Genomic DNA, 17024 nt, shown 5'->3' with positions numbered 1-17024 from the left:
CTGTTTTTGCTAATATTTTTGGGGAAAAGAAAGCACTGTTTTACTTATCGCACGTACTGATTCAAAGACCACGAAGATACGTTTTTAAGGTTTTCTTTTACAAATTAGATGGCATTGTTTTCTTTTAGGGTAGTTTATTTTATTTGTTTGCTTTTTTTTTGTTTCTTTAAATGTTAATTTTTTTCTAAATTATTTTCCTTTTTTGTATATATGAATTTTATTTATATACTGCCACTTTTTAACTTTATTTATTTAATATTTTTACAGTTTTTTTTTCTTTATTAATATAAAAATGAGGCTATTCCAGAATAGATAAAAAGAAATTCCATAACCCTCATAAACCATTTAAAGCCAAATGCATTTTTAAACTCCAATGCATTTTCCCAAAATGGTCAAATTTTGCTAATATCTGTTTTTGCTAATATTTTTGGGGAAAAGAAAGCACTGTTTTACTTATCGCACGTACTGATTCAAAGACCACGAAGATACGTTTTTAAGGTTTTCTTTTACAAATTAGATGGCATTGTTTTCTTTTAGGGTAGTTTATTTTATTTGTTTGCTTTTTTTTTGTTTCTTTAAATGTTAATTTTTTTCTAAATTATTTTCCTTTTTTGTATATATGAATTTTATTTATATACTGCCACTTTTTAACTTTATTTATTTAATATTTTTACAGTTTTTTTTTCTTTATTAATATAAAAATGAGGCTATTCCAGAACAGATAAAAGGAAATTCCACAACCCTCATAAACCGTTTAAAGCCAATTTCATTTTTAAACTCCAATGCATTTTCCCAAAATGGTCAAATTTTGCTAATATCTGTTTTTGCCAATATTTTTTGGGAAAAGAAAGCACTGTTTTACTTATCGCCAATACTGATACGAAGACCAGGAAGGAAAGTTGTATGGTTTTCTTTCACAATTAGATGGCATTGTTTTCATTTAGGGTAGTTTTTTTTTAATTTTTGGGGGGTTTTTTTGCCCTTACTCAAGATGGCCACAGCCAGAAATGCAAGGAGGTGTTTTTTTCAAAGTGATTTCTCAGCAAAATACTGTAAAGCATGGAAACATGGATGGATGGGGGAGTTTGCTTTGAATATTAAAACTGAATTAAATATCATTTTTTGGTTTGTGGTGCTGAGATGCAATGTAGTTCTGCTTTAATAATGAATAATAAAAATAATAATAATAAAAAAAGAAAAAACAAGGATCAACCAGGAGTAAATGCTCACACCTGAACAGGACGCATGGCAGAGTACTGTCAAAAGACATTAACCTCTTCCCGTCCGGCCCATGTACATAAACGGCCAGACAGGAGCAGTGCAGGAGAGGGCGGCCGTTCATAAATGGCTCCCGCATTTTCAGCCTGTGCATGCTCCCTGGGAGCGCGCGGCACCAGGATCCGGAACACCAATCGCTGTACGGGACATCTGTGTGAGGTCCCGATCATGTGATCACTAATTGGCCAATCAGTGATCACATGAATAGTAGTAAGCAAGATGTCACTTCTGACATCATTGCTTACTACGTGTGAAATCTGTGACTGATCACAGAGATCACATGGTACAGGGCTATTCACAATAGCCTTGTACCATGTGACAAGCTGTGACCAATCACAGCTCACACAGTATTTCTCAATGGCTGCAGGAATGCAGCCCGAGAGGAGAAATGATTGCTTTTATAGCCTTTATGGGTGTAAAAAAAAAAAAAATCCTCATCACCCCCACAAGTAGTACAGTGTCACTAGGCTGACAGTATGTAAAAAAAAATAATAATATAAAAAAATAAAATAACAATGTAAAAAAAAGGTTTTGAAAAATTATAATTTTTGGTTATAAACTAATTTGGTTATTTTTTTTTTTTACTAAAAAGATAAAATGAATACATTTTGGCCAAGATTTATGAAGAAAGATTATATATTTGCAAAATTTTAAAAGAAAAACACTTTTTTTTCAAAATGTTTGGACTTTTTCATTTATATAGCAAAAAAAAAGAAAAATCCCATGAAAATAAAGTTTTATCTGTCTCAAAAAAATGCTAAAAAATTTTTGGTTATAAACTAATCTGGGTTATTTTTTTTTTACTATAAAGATAATGGAATAAATTTTGGCCAAGATTTATGATGAAATATTATTTATTTGCTAAATTTTATCCTAGATTGTAAGTTCGAAAGAGCAGGGCCCTCGATCCCCTCATGTTTTGCATTGTATTGTTGTTGTTCTGTCACATGTTCTGTCCCCCTTTGTAATGTACAGCGCTGAGCGAACTATTGGCGCTTTATAAATACTGTATAATAATAAGAAGAAAAACACTTTTTTTCAAAATTTTTGGACATTTTCATTTACATAGCAAAAAAAATAAAAATCCCAGTGGTGAATAAATACCACCAAAATAAAGCTTTATCTGTCTCAAAAAATGCTAAAACATTCATATGGATACAGTGTTGCATGACCGCGCAATTGTCATTCAAAATGTGACAGCGCTGAAAGCTGAAAATTGGCCTGGGCAGGAAGGGGGGTGAAAGTGTCCGGACTGGAAGGGGGGAAAGTGTCCGGACTGGAAGGGGGTGAAAGTGTCCGGACTGGAAGGGGGTGAAAGTCTCCGGACTAGAAGGGGGTGAAAGTGTCCGGACTGGAAGGGGGTGAAAGTGTCCGGACTGGAAGGGGGGGAAAATGTGTCCGGACTGGAAGGGGGGGAAAGTGTCCGGACTGGAAGGGGGGGGGGAAGTGTCCGGAGTGGAAGGCGGAGAAAGTGTCCGGACTGGAAGGCGGGGAAAGTGTCCGGACTGGAAGGGGGTGAAAGTGTCCGGACTGAAAGGGGGGGAAAGTGTCCGGACTGGAAGGGGGTGAAAGTGTCCGGACTGAAAGGGGGGGAAAGTGTCCGGACTGGAAGGGGGGGAAAGTGTCCGGACTGAAAGGGGGTGAAAGTGTCCGGACTGAAAGGGGGGGAAAGTGTCCGGACAGGAAGGGGGTGAAAGTGTCCGGACAGGAAGGGGGTGAAAGTGTCCGGACTGGAAGGGGGGGAAAGTGTCCGGACTGGAAGGGGGTGAAAGTGTCCGGACAGGAAGGGGGGGAAAGTGTCCGGACTGGAAGGGGGGGAAAGTGTCCTGACTGGAAGGGGGGGAAAGTGTCCGGACTGGAGGGGGGGAGGGGAAAGTGTCCGGACTGGAAGTGGGGGAAAGTGTCCGGACTGGAAGGGGGGGAAAGTGTCCGGACTGGAAGGGGTTAAAGAAAGTCGCCTCTAAGTGGGATCCTCATCAGGGGCGGACTGACAACTCATGGGGCCCCCAGGCAATAGAGGATCATGCGGCCACTGTGTCCTCACCCACACTCAAACCACACCCAAAAAAGCCTATGAAATGTACCAGGGGCATCTCATGGCGCCCCCTACTGACTGAATGCCCAAATGGTCAGTCCGCCCCTGATCCTCATCTATATTATTATTATTATACAGTATTTATATAGCACCAAAGGGTATGCTCAGCGCTTTACAATAGCAGGGGGAACAGAACATGAGACAAGACAGAAACAATACAATACACAAGGGGTTCGAGGGCCCTGCTCTTTCGAGCTTACAATCTAGATTGATGTGATTTGGATCCAACATTACAGTGAAAGTGTCCAGACTTGAATAGAAAAATAAAAGTTTTTTTTTTTTTTTTAAACGGCACTCAATAATAATGGAATTAGAATTCCGCTCTAATTGTGTAATTGTTGTTTTTTTTACTTCTTTTCATTTCTGTACGGCTCCTTATTAACCTTCGGAAGCACAGAAGAATATTTTTTATTTTTCCGTGTATTTATTTCATCCGATGACAAGGGATGGGGCTGTATCGTGGCAGAGTTTAGGCCTTGTCAGCCGCTTTCTTATTAAGCAAGTCTTTCTAATTAACGAGTTCAGAGGTCAAGCAAGATGTCAGCTCCCCGCGGCGCATTTCAAGCGAGCCTCCATCACGCTGGAAGTGTGGATTTAAATGGTAAGAGGCATGGATTCCTAATTAAGAACTCCAGTCCAGTATTGTCGTGTCTGGTATCATTGCAGAAATCAGCCATCGGAGATGGATTTATTCACACCCCGAGGCATTTAAAGGGGTGATTATCCTAAATGGACATTAGAGAAAGTAGGAAAATGTTTCAATCTATCGTACGAAGGGCGGCCCTGAGATTAGAGGACAAAAAGCAAGTGTTTTTGTTACTTTGAAAATGTGGAATCCGGACAATAGATCTGGTGGAAAGTTCCAGAGTTGGGTTGGAACCTTTCCCGAAATAAACATTTATGAAAAGGATACTTAGCAGGATGTTGTTTCCTCCAATTTGCCACAAGGAGTCAGGATGGGATATGTTTCTTTTATAAGGGGATGTGAAGTGGATGTTGTACATGATTTCCTTTTTATTTTTACTTATTATGCCCAATGCTACAAAAAAAAATAAAATACAAAACATTTTTTAACCTCCCCGGCGGTATTCCCGAGTGTAGCTCGGGGTAAAATTTCAGTACCAAAAGCGGTAACCCCGAGCTACACTCGGGCTTACCATGCAGCGTTGCTCAGGGATTCCCTGCAGAGCTTACCTTGTCCTTCGCTCCCGCGATGTGTCCCCTGCAGCGTCCCCGGCCATCTCCTCCGGCCGATGCCGGCATCCGGCTTCCGTGTTCCGGTCCCTGTGACGTCGGGACGTACGGGCGCCGGAACCGGCGGCAAATTTGAACATTTAAAAAAATTACATTTTTTTTTAAATGATTATTTCGTAGCAAAACATTCCTGTATCAAACCATTTCACATACATTTTGTCCCGAATGCTTTGTCCGGCGCCCTGCCTGCATTATTACTGTTCTTTCTGCCTGGAAACTTAGAAAAGTCCATGGCGTCCAAAAAGCGTCCCTTTAGGTCAAAAGCGGTTTTAGACCGGCTAGAGAACAGCGATAGTAAATCAGAACCACTTGCAGAATTGAGTGATAATGATTCGTGGGGGAAATTCCTCATCAGACACTGAAAACGATTCTGCGACTTTGCTCAGCGATGTGCGAACTTGGCGCTATATTTCACATTTCAGTGTTTTTGGTTTGATTATATTATTGAATTAAATGTATTATTATTATATTATTTTTTATGAGTATTTATTAATTATAATTTATGATTTCCTGTTTCAAGTTTTATCATATCCGGGATGTTTACTAGACTCTTGTTCAGACAGATTTCAGTGAGTTATTCCTAAATATTACAGGCCTACAATAAAAAACTACATATTTCCATGCAAAAAAATGTACCGCTTTTGGTACAAAATTCCTGACATAATCAGACCGCTAGGGAGGTTAAAGATTATTTTTTCTTTTCTTAACACGTGCCTCTTATTCATTTTGCAGGTCTGAATGAATACATTATTATTATACAAGATTTATATGGCGCCAACAGTTTTCTCAGCGCTTTACAATATAAAAATACATGTATAACACGTGGCAATATACAGCGACGGTACCGCTTTAACCCTCTCGCTGCCACAGCTGTTTTTGCACACTTTTTTGCACACGTTTAAAAAAATCAAACATTTTTTAAAGATTATTTTTTCTTTTCTTAAAACGTGCCTCTTATTCATTTTGCAGATCTGAATGAATACATTTGTGGCAATACACAGCGATGGTACCACTTTAACCTTTTCGCTGCCACAGCTGTTTTTGCATTTTTTGCACGCATTTAAAAAAAAATCAAACATTTTTTAAAGATTATTTTTTCTTTTCTTAACACGTGCCTCTTAGTCATTTTACAGGTCTGAATGAATACATGTATAACATGTAGCAATATACAGCGATGGTACCACTTTCACCCTTTGGATGTTGTATATGATTTCCTTTTTTTCACTTATTATGCCCAATGCTTAAAAGAAAAAAAAAAAAAAAATTGCAAAACATTTTTTAAAGATTATTTTTTCTTTTCTTAACAAGTGCCTCTTAGTCATTTTACAGGTCTGAATGAATACATGTATAACATTTGGCAATATACAGCGATGGTACCACTTTAACCCTTTTGCTGCCACGGCTGTTTTTGCATTTTTTGCACGCATTTAAAAAAAAATCAAACATTTTTTAAAGATTATTTTTTCTTTTCTTAACACGTGCCTCTTAGTCATTTTACAGGTCTGAATGAATACATGTATAACATGTAGCAATATACAGCGATGGTACCACTTTCACCCTTTGGATGTTGTATATGATTTCCTTTTTTTCACTTATTATGCCCAATGCTTAAAAGAAAAAAAAAAAAAAAATTGCAAAACATTTTTTAAAGATTATTTTTTCTTTTCTTAACAAGTGCCTCTTAGTCATTTTACAGGTCTGAATGAATACATGTATAACATTTGGCAATATACAGCGATGGTACCACTTTAACCCTTTTGCTGCCACGGCTGTTTTTGCATCTTTTGCACGCATTTAAAAAAAATCAAACATTTTTTTAAAGATTATTTTTTTCTTTTCTTACACGTGCCTCTTAGTCATTTTACAGGTCTGAATGAATACGGTACATTATTATTATAATACAGGATTTATATAGCGCCAACAGTTTGCTCAGGGCTTTACAATATAAAAATACATGTATAACACGTGGCAATATACAACAATGGTACCACTTTAACCCTTTCGCTGCCACAGCTGTTTTTGCATTTTTTGCTCACTTTTAAAAAAATCAAACATTTTTCAAAGATTATTTTTTTTCTTTTCTTAACACGTGCCTCTTAGTCATTTTGCAGGTCTGAATGAATACATGTATAACATTTGGCAATATACAGCGATGGTACCACTTTAACCCTTTCACTGCCACAGCTGTTTTTGCATCTTTTGCACACTTTTTGCACACGTTTAAAAAAATCAGTAAGCTTTTAAAGATTGTTTTTTTCTTTTCTTAACAAGTGCCTCTTAATCATTTTACAGGTCTTGATGAATACATGTATAACACGTGGCAATATACAGCGATGGTACCACTTTCACCATTTCGCTGCCACGGCTGTTTTTGCATTTTTTGCACACATTTAAAAAAAATCAAACATTTTTTAAAGATAATTTTTTCTATTCTTAACACGTACCTCTTAGTCATTTTGCAGGTCTGAATGAATACATTATTCTTATTATTATACAGGATTTATATAGCGCCAACAGTTTGCTCAGCTCTTTACAATATAAAAATACATGTATAACACGTGGCAATATACAGAGATGGTACCACTTTAACCCTTTCGCTGCCACAGCTGTTTTTGCATTTTTTGCACACTTTTTTACACACGTTTAAAAAATCAAACATTTTTTAAAGATGATTTTTTTTCTTTTCTTAACACGTGCCTCTTAATCATTTTACAGGTCTGAATGAATGCATGCATAACATGTGGCAATATACAGCAATCTTTCATCAAATTTCTCTTTCATCCACATCCAGGGAGATTAGCTACAGTGCCATGGTCTGTAATCTTCTTGACAAAGTTGCGCACAGTGGACACAGGAACATTAAGATCCCTGGAGATGGACTTGTAACCTTGAGATTGTCCATGCTTTTTCATCAATTTTGTTCCCAAATCCTCAGACAATTATTTGCTGCTCTTTCTCTTCTCCATGCTCCATGTGGCATACAGGGACACGCAACAGAAAGGTGAAGTCAATTTTTCACCACTTTAACTGGTTGCCGGTGTGATTTCTATATTATCAGCACCTGTTAATTGATACAGGTGAGTTTGATTACAAAATTACAGGAGCATCACAAACCTGGAAATTATTTCTTACAATTTTGAGAAGGTGCCAATAATTTTGTCCAGTCCATTTTTGGGGTTTTGCGTGGAATGTATCAGATGTGGCTTTTTGTTTCTCCACGTTTTGTGTCATACCAATACAAACAAAAATAAAAATGAGAATCCCAAAACATTTGTAATTGCAACAAATTTCTGGGCGAAGTGGTGCGTTATCTGACAGAAATGCAGGGAGGCCAATATTCTTGGCCATGACCAGGGACAGTGCTAGACCATTTTGCGCCCTAGGCAAGACCAGTTAGTTGAGCTCCCCCCCCAAAAAAAAAATGTTTTAAAAACAGTAGAAAATCTTACATCAACAAAACATGAAACTGCAAATTTCTTTTAATTTGCAAAAACCAGCATCACGGGCTGACTGTATCTGTTGCTGGCAGTGGGGGGGTGACAGTTTCAGTGAGTGGAGGATGATGGATCCACTCTCTGACAGATCCCAGGCTTGAATTCTCCAGGCAATGGGGGAAAGTAACAGCAGGCAGCCCAGCCCCCCCCCCCCCACGCACACAGATAACACCTGAACTGAGCGATCCTACACTGTGACAGATCTGACACAACACACCACTACCAACACTGACACAGATCAGCAGACACTAGAAGAGCAGGCTGTGGGATCTTGATGATGTCATCACTCACTGACACATTGCACATGTGAAGGATGGCCGTCCAGGCGGGTCACGATCATGCAGACATCAAAGTCAGACATCACCTTCCTCCACAGGTGCAGCTCCGCCTCTGCTGATGAATGGGCAGAGAAAGGCTGGAATTCTACAGTGATCAGCAGCCACCAGGCGGCTTGCAGTAAATGACTGAGTCTGAGAGGAACACTGGAAGGAGTTGCAGTTCAGCTGCTACACTGGCCCTAGACACACCGGCATTTTCCTCTGTTCTTTCTTCCTCCCCTCTGCCGTCCCTTTTCGCAGCTGAAGGATCATTCATGACGTGGTGGCGTCCCACACAGAGAGAGTGCTGATCTATGCTGTACCCAGGCACCCCTAGGTGGCAGTGCACCCTAGGTGGCTGCCTAGTTTGCTTAGTGGAAGCACCGACCCTGGCCATGACTGTATGGATGACATGTAGTTTACACGTGGATACCATATAGTATACACATTGACGATATACTGTGTACCTTACACATGAAAAGCATATAGTATTCATATAAATGACACATAGTACACATGTACAGCATAAAGTATGAACTATGCACACAAAGTTTTCACTCCTCTCCCTTCTGTACAGTGTAACACTTCTGACAAGGTGAAAAACAACTTTTTTTGTGCGGTGAAATCTTCGCCTCCATCCATCTTCTCTCCATGTCAATACATCGACTGTTCATAAAAACTGCTAAACTCAGAATAAATTCCCATTAATTGTGAATTTCCATCGCACTCTCAATAAGTCAATGGATTTCTGCTTCACGTCAGAAAAGAAAGCCTGCAAGGCACGAAGGTGACCCCGTCCTTACAAAGTGCACTGCAGTGGGGTGCAACAACCAGCTGAACTAACAGTCCCAGTATTCTAAGCCAGCAAGAGGGTCAGTACAATTTTACCTTCACCTGCTGCTTGAGATCAACCTTTTAATGGAAGGGCTGATCAATCATTTATTTACTAAACCTATTCCATCGTGAGTATACAGTATATGGCCATGCATATGTGGACCTCCCTCCAAATGATGGAGTTGAGGTGTTTCCAGTGAAGGGTGCTGTTAATACTACAGCATACATGGGCATTATGGTAGTTGTGCTCTTCCATCCTGGTGACAGTTTGGCTAAGGACCTTTTTTGTGCCCCTTTGTACAAAACCAACTCCATAAAGACATGGTTTGACCAGTTTGCTGTGGAGGAACATGAGTGTCTTGTATAGGGCCTTGACCTCAACTCTACTGAACACCTTTGGGATGAATTAGAATTTTTGAATATGAGTCAAGTCTTCTAATCCAACAGTATCTGACCTAATAAATGGTGGCCAGCTCCAAAGACGTGGTTTGACCAGTATGTTGTGGAGGAACAGTGTCTTGTATAGAGCCCTGACCTCAGCCCTATTGAACACCTTTGGGATGAATTAGAATTTTGAATATGAGTCACGTTTTCTTATCCAGCAACACTATCTGACCTAATAAATGGTGGCCAGCTCAAAACACATGGTTTGACCAGTTTTGTGTGGAGGAACAGTGTCTTGTATAGAGCCCTGACCTCAACCCTACTGAACACCTTTGGGATGAATTACAATTTTCAATATGAGTCAAATTTTCTAATCCAACAACAGTACCTGACCTAATCAATGGTGGCCAGCTCCAAAGATGTGGTTTGACCAGTATGTTGTGGAGGAACAGTGTCTTGTATAGAGCCCTGACCTCAGCCCTATTGAACACCTTTGGGATGAATTAGAATTTTGAATATGAGTCAAGTTTTCTTATCCAGCAACACTATCTGACCTAATAAATGGTGGCCAGCTCAAAACACATGGTTTGACCAGTATGTTGTGGAGGAACAGTGTCTTGTATAGAGCCCTGACCTCAGCCCTATTGAACACCTTTGGGATGAATTACAATTTTCAATATGAGTCAAATTTTCTAATCCAACAACAGTACCTGACCTAATAAATGGTGGCCAGCTCCAAACACATGGTTTGACCAGTTTGGTGTGGAGGAACTCGAATATTATTATTATACAGTATTTATAAAGCGCCAATAGTTCGCTCAGCGCTGTACATTACAAAGGGTGACAGAACATGTGACAGAACAATAGCAATACAATGCAAAACATGAGGGGATTGAGGGCCCTGCTCTTTCGAGCTTACAATCTAGGAGGGAGGGGATGGTGGCACTGAAGGAGATAGCTGTGGGGGATGGAGTGGTAGGAAGAGTGGAGGAGGTCGGCAAGTTAGCAGGGGGTGGGGTAGGCTTCCCTGAAGAGATGGGTTTTCAGGGTGCACCTAAAGGAGAGGAGAGTAGATGATAATCTGATGGGTTGGGGCAGGGAGTTCCAGAGGATGGGTGACACCCTGGAGAAGTCCTGGAGGCGGGCATGGGAGGAGGAGACCAGGGAACTAGAGAGAAGGAGGTCTTGTGAGGAGCGGAGTGTGCGTGCTGGGCGGTACTTGGATATTAGGTCAGTGATGTAGTTCGGGGCAGTATGGTGGACGGCTTTGTACGTCAGTGTTAGGATTTTGAATTTGATCCGTTGCGCAATCGGAAGCCAGTGGAGGGATTGGCAGAGGGGGGTGACGGAGATGGAGTGGTTGGAAAGGTGAATGAGTCTGGCAGCCGTATTCAGGATCGACTAAAGCAGGGATAGCCAGCGTTGAGGCAGGCCAGTGAGGAGGGAGTTGCAGTAGTCAAGTCGTGACATGATGAGGGAGTGGATGAGCTGTTTAGTGGTTTCTGGGGCTAGGAACGTGCGTATTTTGGCGATGTTGCGGAGGTGGAGTCTGCACGAGTTTCTTAAAGATTGGACTTGGGGCTGGAAGGATAGATTGGAGTCCAGAATGACACCAAGTACTCTGGCCTGCGGGGCGGGTTTGATGGTGGCTTGTTGGACATGATGGAGAAGTCAATGGGGGGTGGTGTCCGGGCTGAGCCCTGAATCCAACCCCACTGAACATCTTTTGAATGAACTGGAACTGTGGGCCAAATCTTCTCATCCAACATTAGTACCTGACCTCATGAATGGGCCAAATTCCCACAGACATGCTTTAAAATTTTTGAAAGCCTTCCCAGACGAGAATCGTTCATTTGGTGTATCACTGGCTTCTGGAGAGATCCCACCTTCACCGGCAGGAGGAACAAGCAGGAACACCCCTTAGTGTCATTCCGCTCTGGGCTTGCTTGCTACTTCCTTCTGGTGAGTGCATTACGGTGGAGGTGCAGTGCGGAAGTCACAGAAGTCAATACATTTTGTTGATTTGATCACATCACTGTTTTTGGGGCTATTATGATATTTAGAGGACTTATATATTTTCATTTGTAATTTGTTATACCATCCATTTTGTTTCTTCATTGGAGTATTCACTATTCTCTATTTCTTTTTTATGATGTTTCCTTTCTCTTTTACTATCACACTGGCCATCATTGATTATAACACACATTTTTATTAGCACTGCACATTGATATTATACCACCAAAAGAAAGCTCTATTTTTGTTGAAAATAAAAGTACATACAATTTGTTTGGGTACAGTGTTGCATGACCGAGTGACTGTCAGATAAAGTAGACTGCCAGATAAAGTAGTGCAGCGCTGAATAGCAACAAAATGCCCCTGTCATAAAGGGCGTAAAACATTCTGGAGGTCAAATGATTAAGTTAGCACTTAAGTAAACAAACTACTGTATGCAAGGGCCCTAATGGCTGCACAATAAGCACCAAAAGGTTCCATGTTAAGCACCAGGTATACAGAAGAAAGAAGTAAGGCCAATAATGTTACCCAACATTCCTAATATCACAGTGATACAATGTAGGTCAAAGGCCTAAGACAGGACCATCAACAGGTCAGCACAATGTTGAAAAGCCCATTCTTAGAAACGTGCAACTGTGTCCAATCCTCTGCAACCAAATGCAAATGGCAGCCCTGATGAGGGGGAACCTTCAGAATCACCTAACAGTGTTGGATTTTATTGAACACATTTCTGGAATCTATGTGAATTGGACTCTGCTTTTGCCCATGAACAAAAAGTTTATCAAACTGGCCCACAACGACCCTTGTCCACTGGAGAGCTGCCTGAAGGAACTTTCCCCAACACTAGATCTGATACGTGCCTTGACTTAAAAATCTGGCTCGCCTTATCTCTCGTTTCACATTTCAGAAGATGCTATGCTGTAACCAGGGGCGGACTGACAACTCATGGGGCCCCCGGGCAATAGGGGATCATGGGGCCCCTGTGTCCGTGCCTAACCTTAAAAAAGGCAATGAAAAAGGTACCAGGGGCATCTCACGGGGCCCCCTACTGACCCCGGGCCCTCGGGCAGTGCCCGAGTTTCCAAATGGTCAGTCCGCCCCTGGCTGTAACTCATTTACTGCCAGGATCACGACCTTTCCAATACAGCGCTCGATCTCCTTTCTGGTGCCGCTAATCAGTAAAAATAACTGTCCTGATTAGCCTGTCTTCATACTGGAAAGCAATGTGTGGCTTAATTTTTTACCAAAGCATTGATAGACTACCCTGCCACTGTTACCTACTTGACAAGCTCCCCTGCCACTGTTACCTACTTGACAATGACCCATGAACATCTTGTGACATGCAGTGCCCACGGAGCAACTTGTACTAACTTAATTTTGTTCGCCCATTGACCCTGGAGAATCCTGTGTTACCCAGACACAATTGCACCCCATGATCCTATCTTGGAGCATCCTGTATAGACAGGTGACTCCAGCACACACTGAGTGCCTCCGTGACACCTGTGTCCCCACTTAGCCTCAGGTATGCTCCTATATTCTCCTAGACTGTCTCTCAGTGGATACGCATTTTGGGAGTCCAAACAATCCCCCTTAATCAGAGTTTTAATGCTTCAAACAGTGTCTGATGGAGTCAGAATAAATATCCTGGACACCCACTAAAGCCAATAATATCACTGTTCAACAAATTTTTATTTTTTGCCAGTTTTGGAAACAAAAGGATCCATTTCTTAATGAATTTCACATTCTGAGTTCAAATATAACAATGAAATTTGTCAATTGGCTCTAGTTTTTCTGTAAACGGAAAGTTTTCTACTATAGGCGTAATGACTACATAATGCACAATAATTATATAGATAGATGTCTTTCCACAAATATAAAGCAAGTGATATTGACTACATAACAAAGCCTAAATGGCATAATATATTGCATAGGATTACCAAGAAAAATTATAGCCATAAGCTAAGTTGAATCATTTTAATACTTAGGATTCTCACTAGTTTTGTCTTCAGTTTGTGTCGGTTTTGCTTCTCTTGGCTTTTCTCTTGTATTTGAGGAAAGGGCTATCGCTTACAACTGCACGTGACTACACGCTTCAGGTTCTTCCTCACTTGACTCAACCACAAAGGATTCTGGTGCTTTAGGAATTGGTAGCCCCTCTCCATGAGGAACTGGACGTATTGCCGATGGAATATTTGGATAGTGCACAGATAACTTTTTCTTCTTATTTAGCCCTTTTACAATTGGAGGCACCATACAAAAGTAACAATTACTAACATGATCTGTTGGCTCTCTCCAAATCATTGGCACAGTGAAAGGCATAGATGCCTTTTTTCCATTCAACGATTGCTCCAGTGCCGTCCCACAAGAATTGCAGCATATATGTGGTGCCCAGCTCTTGTCCTGGTCTCCTATCTTGCAGCCAAAATACAAGTTGTAGGCTTTCTTAATCATTCCTGTTATCCTCCTTTTTTGTGAGATAAAAGTTATTTCACCGCAGATATAGCAGAAATTATCTGCTTTATTCACACAAGTTCGAGGCATTACTGAGTAGCCTATATAAGCATAAAACGAAATGTAAAGACGAACTCCAATCAGCTACAGATACTGCAGCTTTTATGCAGTGAAGTGATGCAATTAAAGGCTAATATTGCATCATCTCAGTATACATGCAATTTTCTATTGGTCACCAGTATCAATTGCGCAATATGCAGCTGAAGTTGCATCATAATTTTGAATGGCTTACGTCATTAGATGGGTAAATATATCATGGAAACTAGAGCCAATCAACATTTTTTAGGGTAATTTTCGTTTTCAGCACCCCAAAATTATGTAAGATTAGCTAATTTTATGCCCAAAACTTTTTACCTGTTGAACAGTGTAATCAGTGTGTGAATGGATGTGTTAGTGGCAGACCTTTAAGTGCTAAAGCCCTGATGAAGGGGGATTGCTTGGACAAAACAAGTTGGTGTCTTTTTACATTTGGTCACTTGTAGAAACATTTATTTGAAGCTCCTTCATGCTCAGTTATACATAGATTATTCAATTACTGCTGCTAAACATAGCCATTGGACTAAGGACGTCTAAGGACTATGGACATAAGCTATTGGACTAAGGACATCTAAGGACTATGGACATAAGCCATTGGACTAAGGACATCTAAGGACTATGGACATAAGCCATTGGACTAAGGACGTCTAAGGACTATGGACATAAGCCATTGGACTAAGGACATCTAAGGACTATGGACATAAGCCATTGGACTAAGGACATCTAAGGACTATGGACATAAGCCATTGGACTAAGGACGTCTAAGGACTATGGACATAAGCCATTGGACTAAGGACGTCTAAGGACTATGGACATAAGCCATTGGACTAAGGACGTCTAAGGACTATAGACATAAGCCATTGGACTAAGGACGTCTAAGGACTATGGACATAAGCCATTAGACTAAGGACATCTAGGAACTAAGGACATAAGCCATTGGACTAAGCACATCTAAGGATTAAGGACCAAAGACATAAGCCATTGGACTAAGGACATCTAAGGATTAAGGACCAAAGATATAAGCCATTGGACTAAGGACATCTAAGGATTAAGGACATAAGCCTTTATACTATGGGTGTCTAAGGATGAAGGACATAAGCCATTGGACTAAGGATGTCTAAGGACTATGAACATAAGCCATTGGACTAAGGGCATCTAAGAACTAAGGACATAAGCCATTGGACTAAGGACATCTAAGGATTAAGGACCAAGGACATAAGCTATTGGACTAAGGATGTCTACGAATTAAAGACAAAGGACATAAGATATTGGACTAAGGACATCTAAGGACTGAGGACATAAACCATTGGACTAAGGGCATCTAAGAACAAAGAACATAAGCCATTGGACTAAAGACATCTAAGGATTAAGGACCAAGGACATAAGCCATTGGACTAAGGATGTCTAGGAATTAAAAACAATGGACATAAGCTATTGTACTCAGGACATCTAAGAACTAAGGATATAAACCATTGGACTAAGTGTGTCTAGGGACGAAGGACATAAGCCGTGGGTTAACGATGTCTAAGGACTATGGATATTAACCATTGGACTAAGGGCATCTAAGAATTAAGGACATAAGTCATTGGACTAAGGACATCTGGGGATTAAGGACTAAGAACATAAGCCATTTGACTAAGGACATCTAAGAATTAAAGAAAAGGGACATAAGCTATTGGACTAGGAACATCTAAGGACTAAGGACATAAACCATGGGACTAAGGGTGTCTAGGGACGAAGGACATAAACCATTGGATTAACGATGTCTAAGGACTATGGACATAAGCCATTAGACTAAGGGCATCTAAGAACTAAGGACATAAGCCATTGGAATAAGGACATCTGGGGATTAAGGACCAAGAACATAAGCCATTGCACTAAGGACATCTAAGAATTAAAACCAAAGGTCATAAGCTATTGGACTAAGGACATCTAAGGACTCAGGACATAAACCATTGGACTAAGGGTGTCTAAGGAAGAAGGACATAAGCCATTGGACTAAGGATGTCTAAGGATTAAATACTAAGGGCATAAAACATTGGACTAAGGAAGTCTAAGGAGTAAGGACATAAGCCACTGGACTAAGGACATGTTTGGACTAAGGACATAAGCCATTGGAATAAGGATGTCTGCTTGGAGATTCATGTCTAGTCCTTCATCCCTATCTCTCCTTGGTGCTCAGTGGATACGGACACCTATCCATTACACTTACACACTTCCTCCTCCTAATTCCAGCAAAGGACAATCACTGGCCATTACTGAATAACTGTGCTGTAGACAGAATCCATAAAATATTGCCAGTCCTCACCCCAGGGTGACACTGGAAGATGAAGGGTTCAGCTATGCTGAAAGTGATCTCAGCTGGATCACTAGTATCAAACAAAAAACAATCAACCTGATCCTTATTCCCTTCAGTTTCTGCAAAGATCCTCAGGCTGAGAACATATGAAGCATACATTTCTTTTTTTGCCTGGTTTGCCGAGCTGGGACTGGACTCCCCGAGATACAAATGACCTTCAAATTGTTTTAAGATGGAGGTCATGAAAATGACCTTATGAATGAAATTGCCGCCTCGCTCGTCAGATAAAATATGAAAGCAGCAAAGTGACCCCACAGTCCACATAGCCCCTTAGAGATATAAATGGCCCGCATGTGAAACAACCTGTCAGTGAGCCCAGAGAACCAACACATCAATTCTGGGTGGAGCTGCTCTGACCTGCCATTATTCCTGCACTAAGCCGCATTTGTTGTCATAGCCTGAGATCTGCTGTACTTCATCGTTCCTCTCCGCACCTGACAACACACTGC

This window comes from Staurois parvus, unplaced genomic scaffold, assembly GCF_062004578.1.
Source record: "Staurois parvus isolate SC_StPar_1 unplaced genomic scaffold, SC_StPar_1.0 ptg000591l, whole genome shotgun sequence".
Classification (NCBI taxonomy): Eukaryota; Metazoa; Chordata; class Amphibia; order Anura; family Ranidae; genus Staurois; species Staurois parvus.
Note: the sequence above shows the minus strand (reverse complement) of the source record.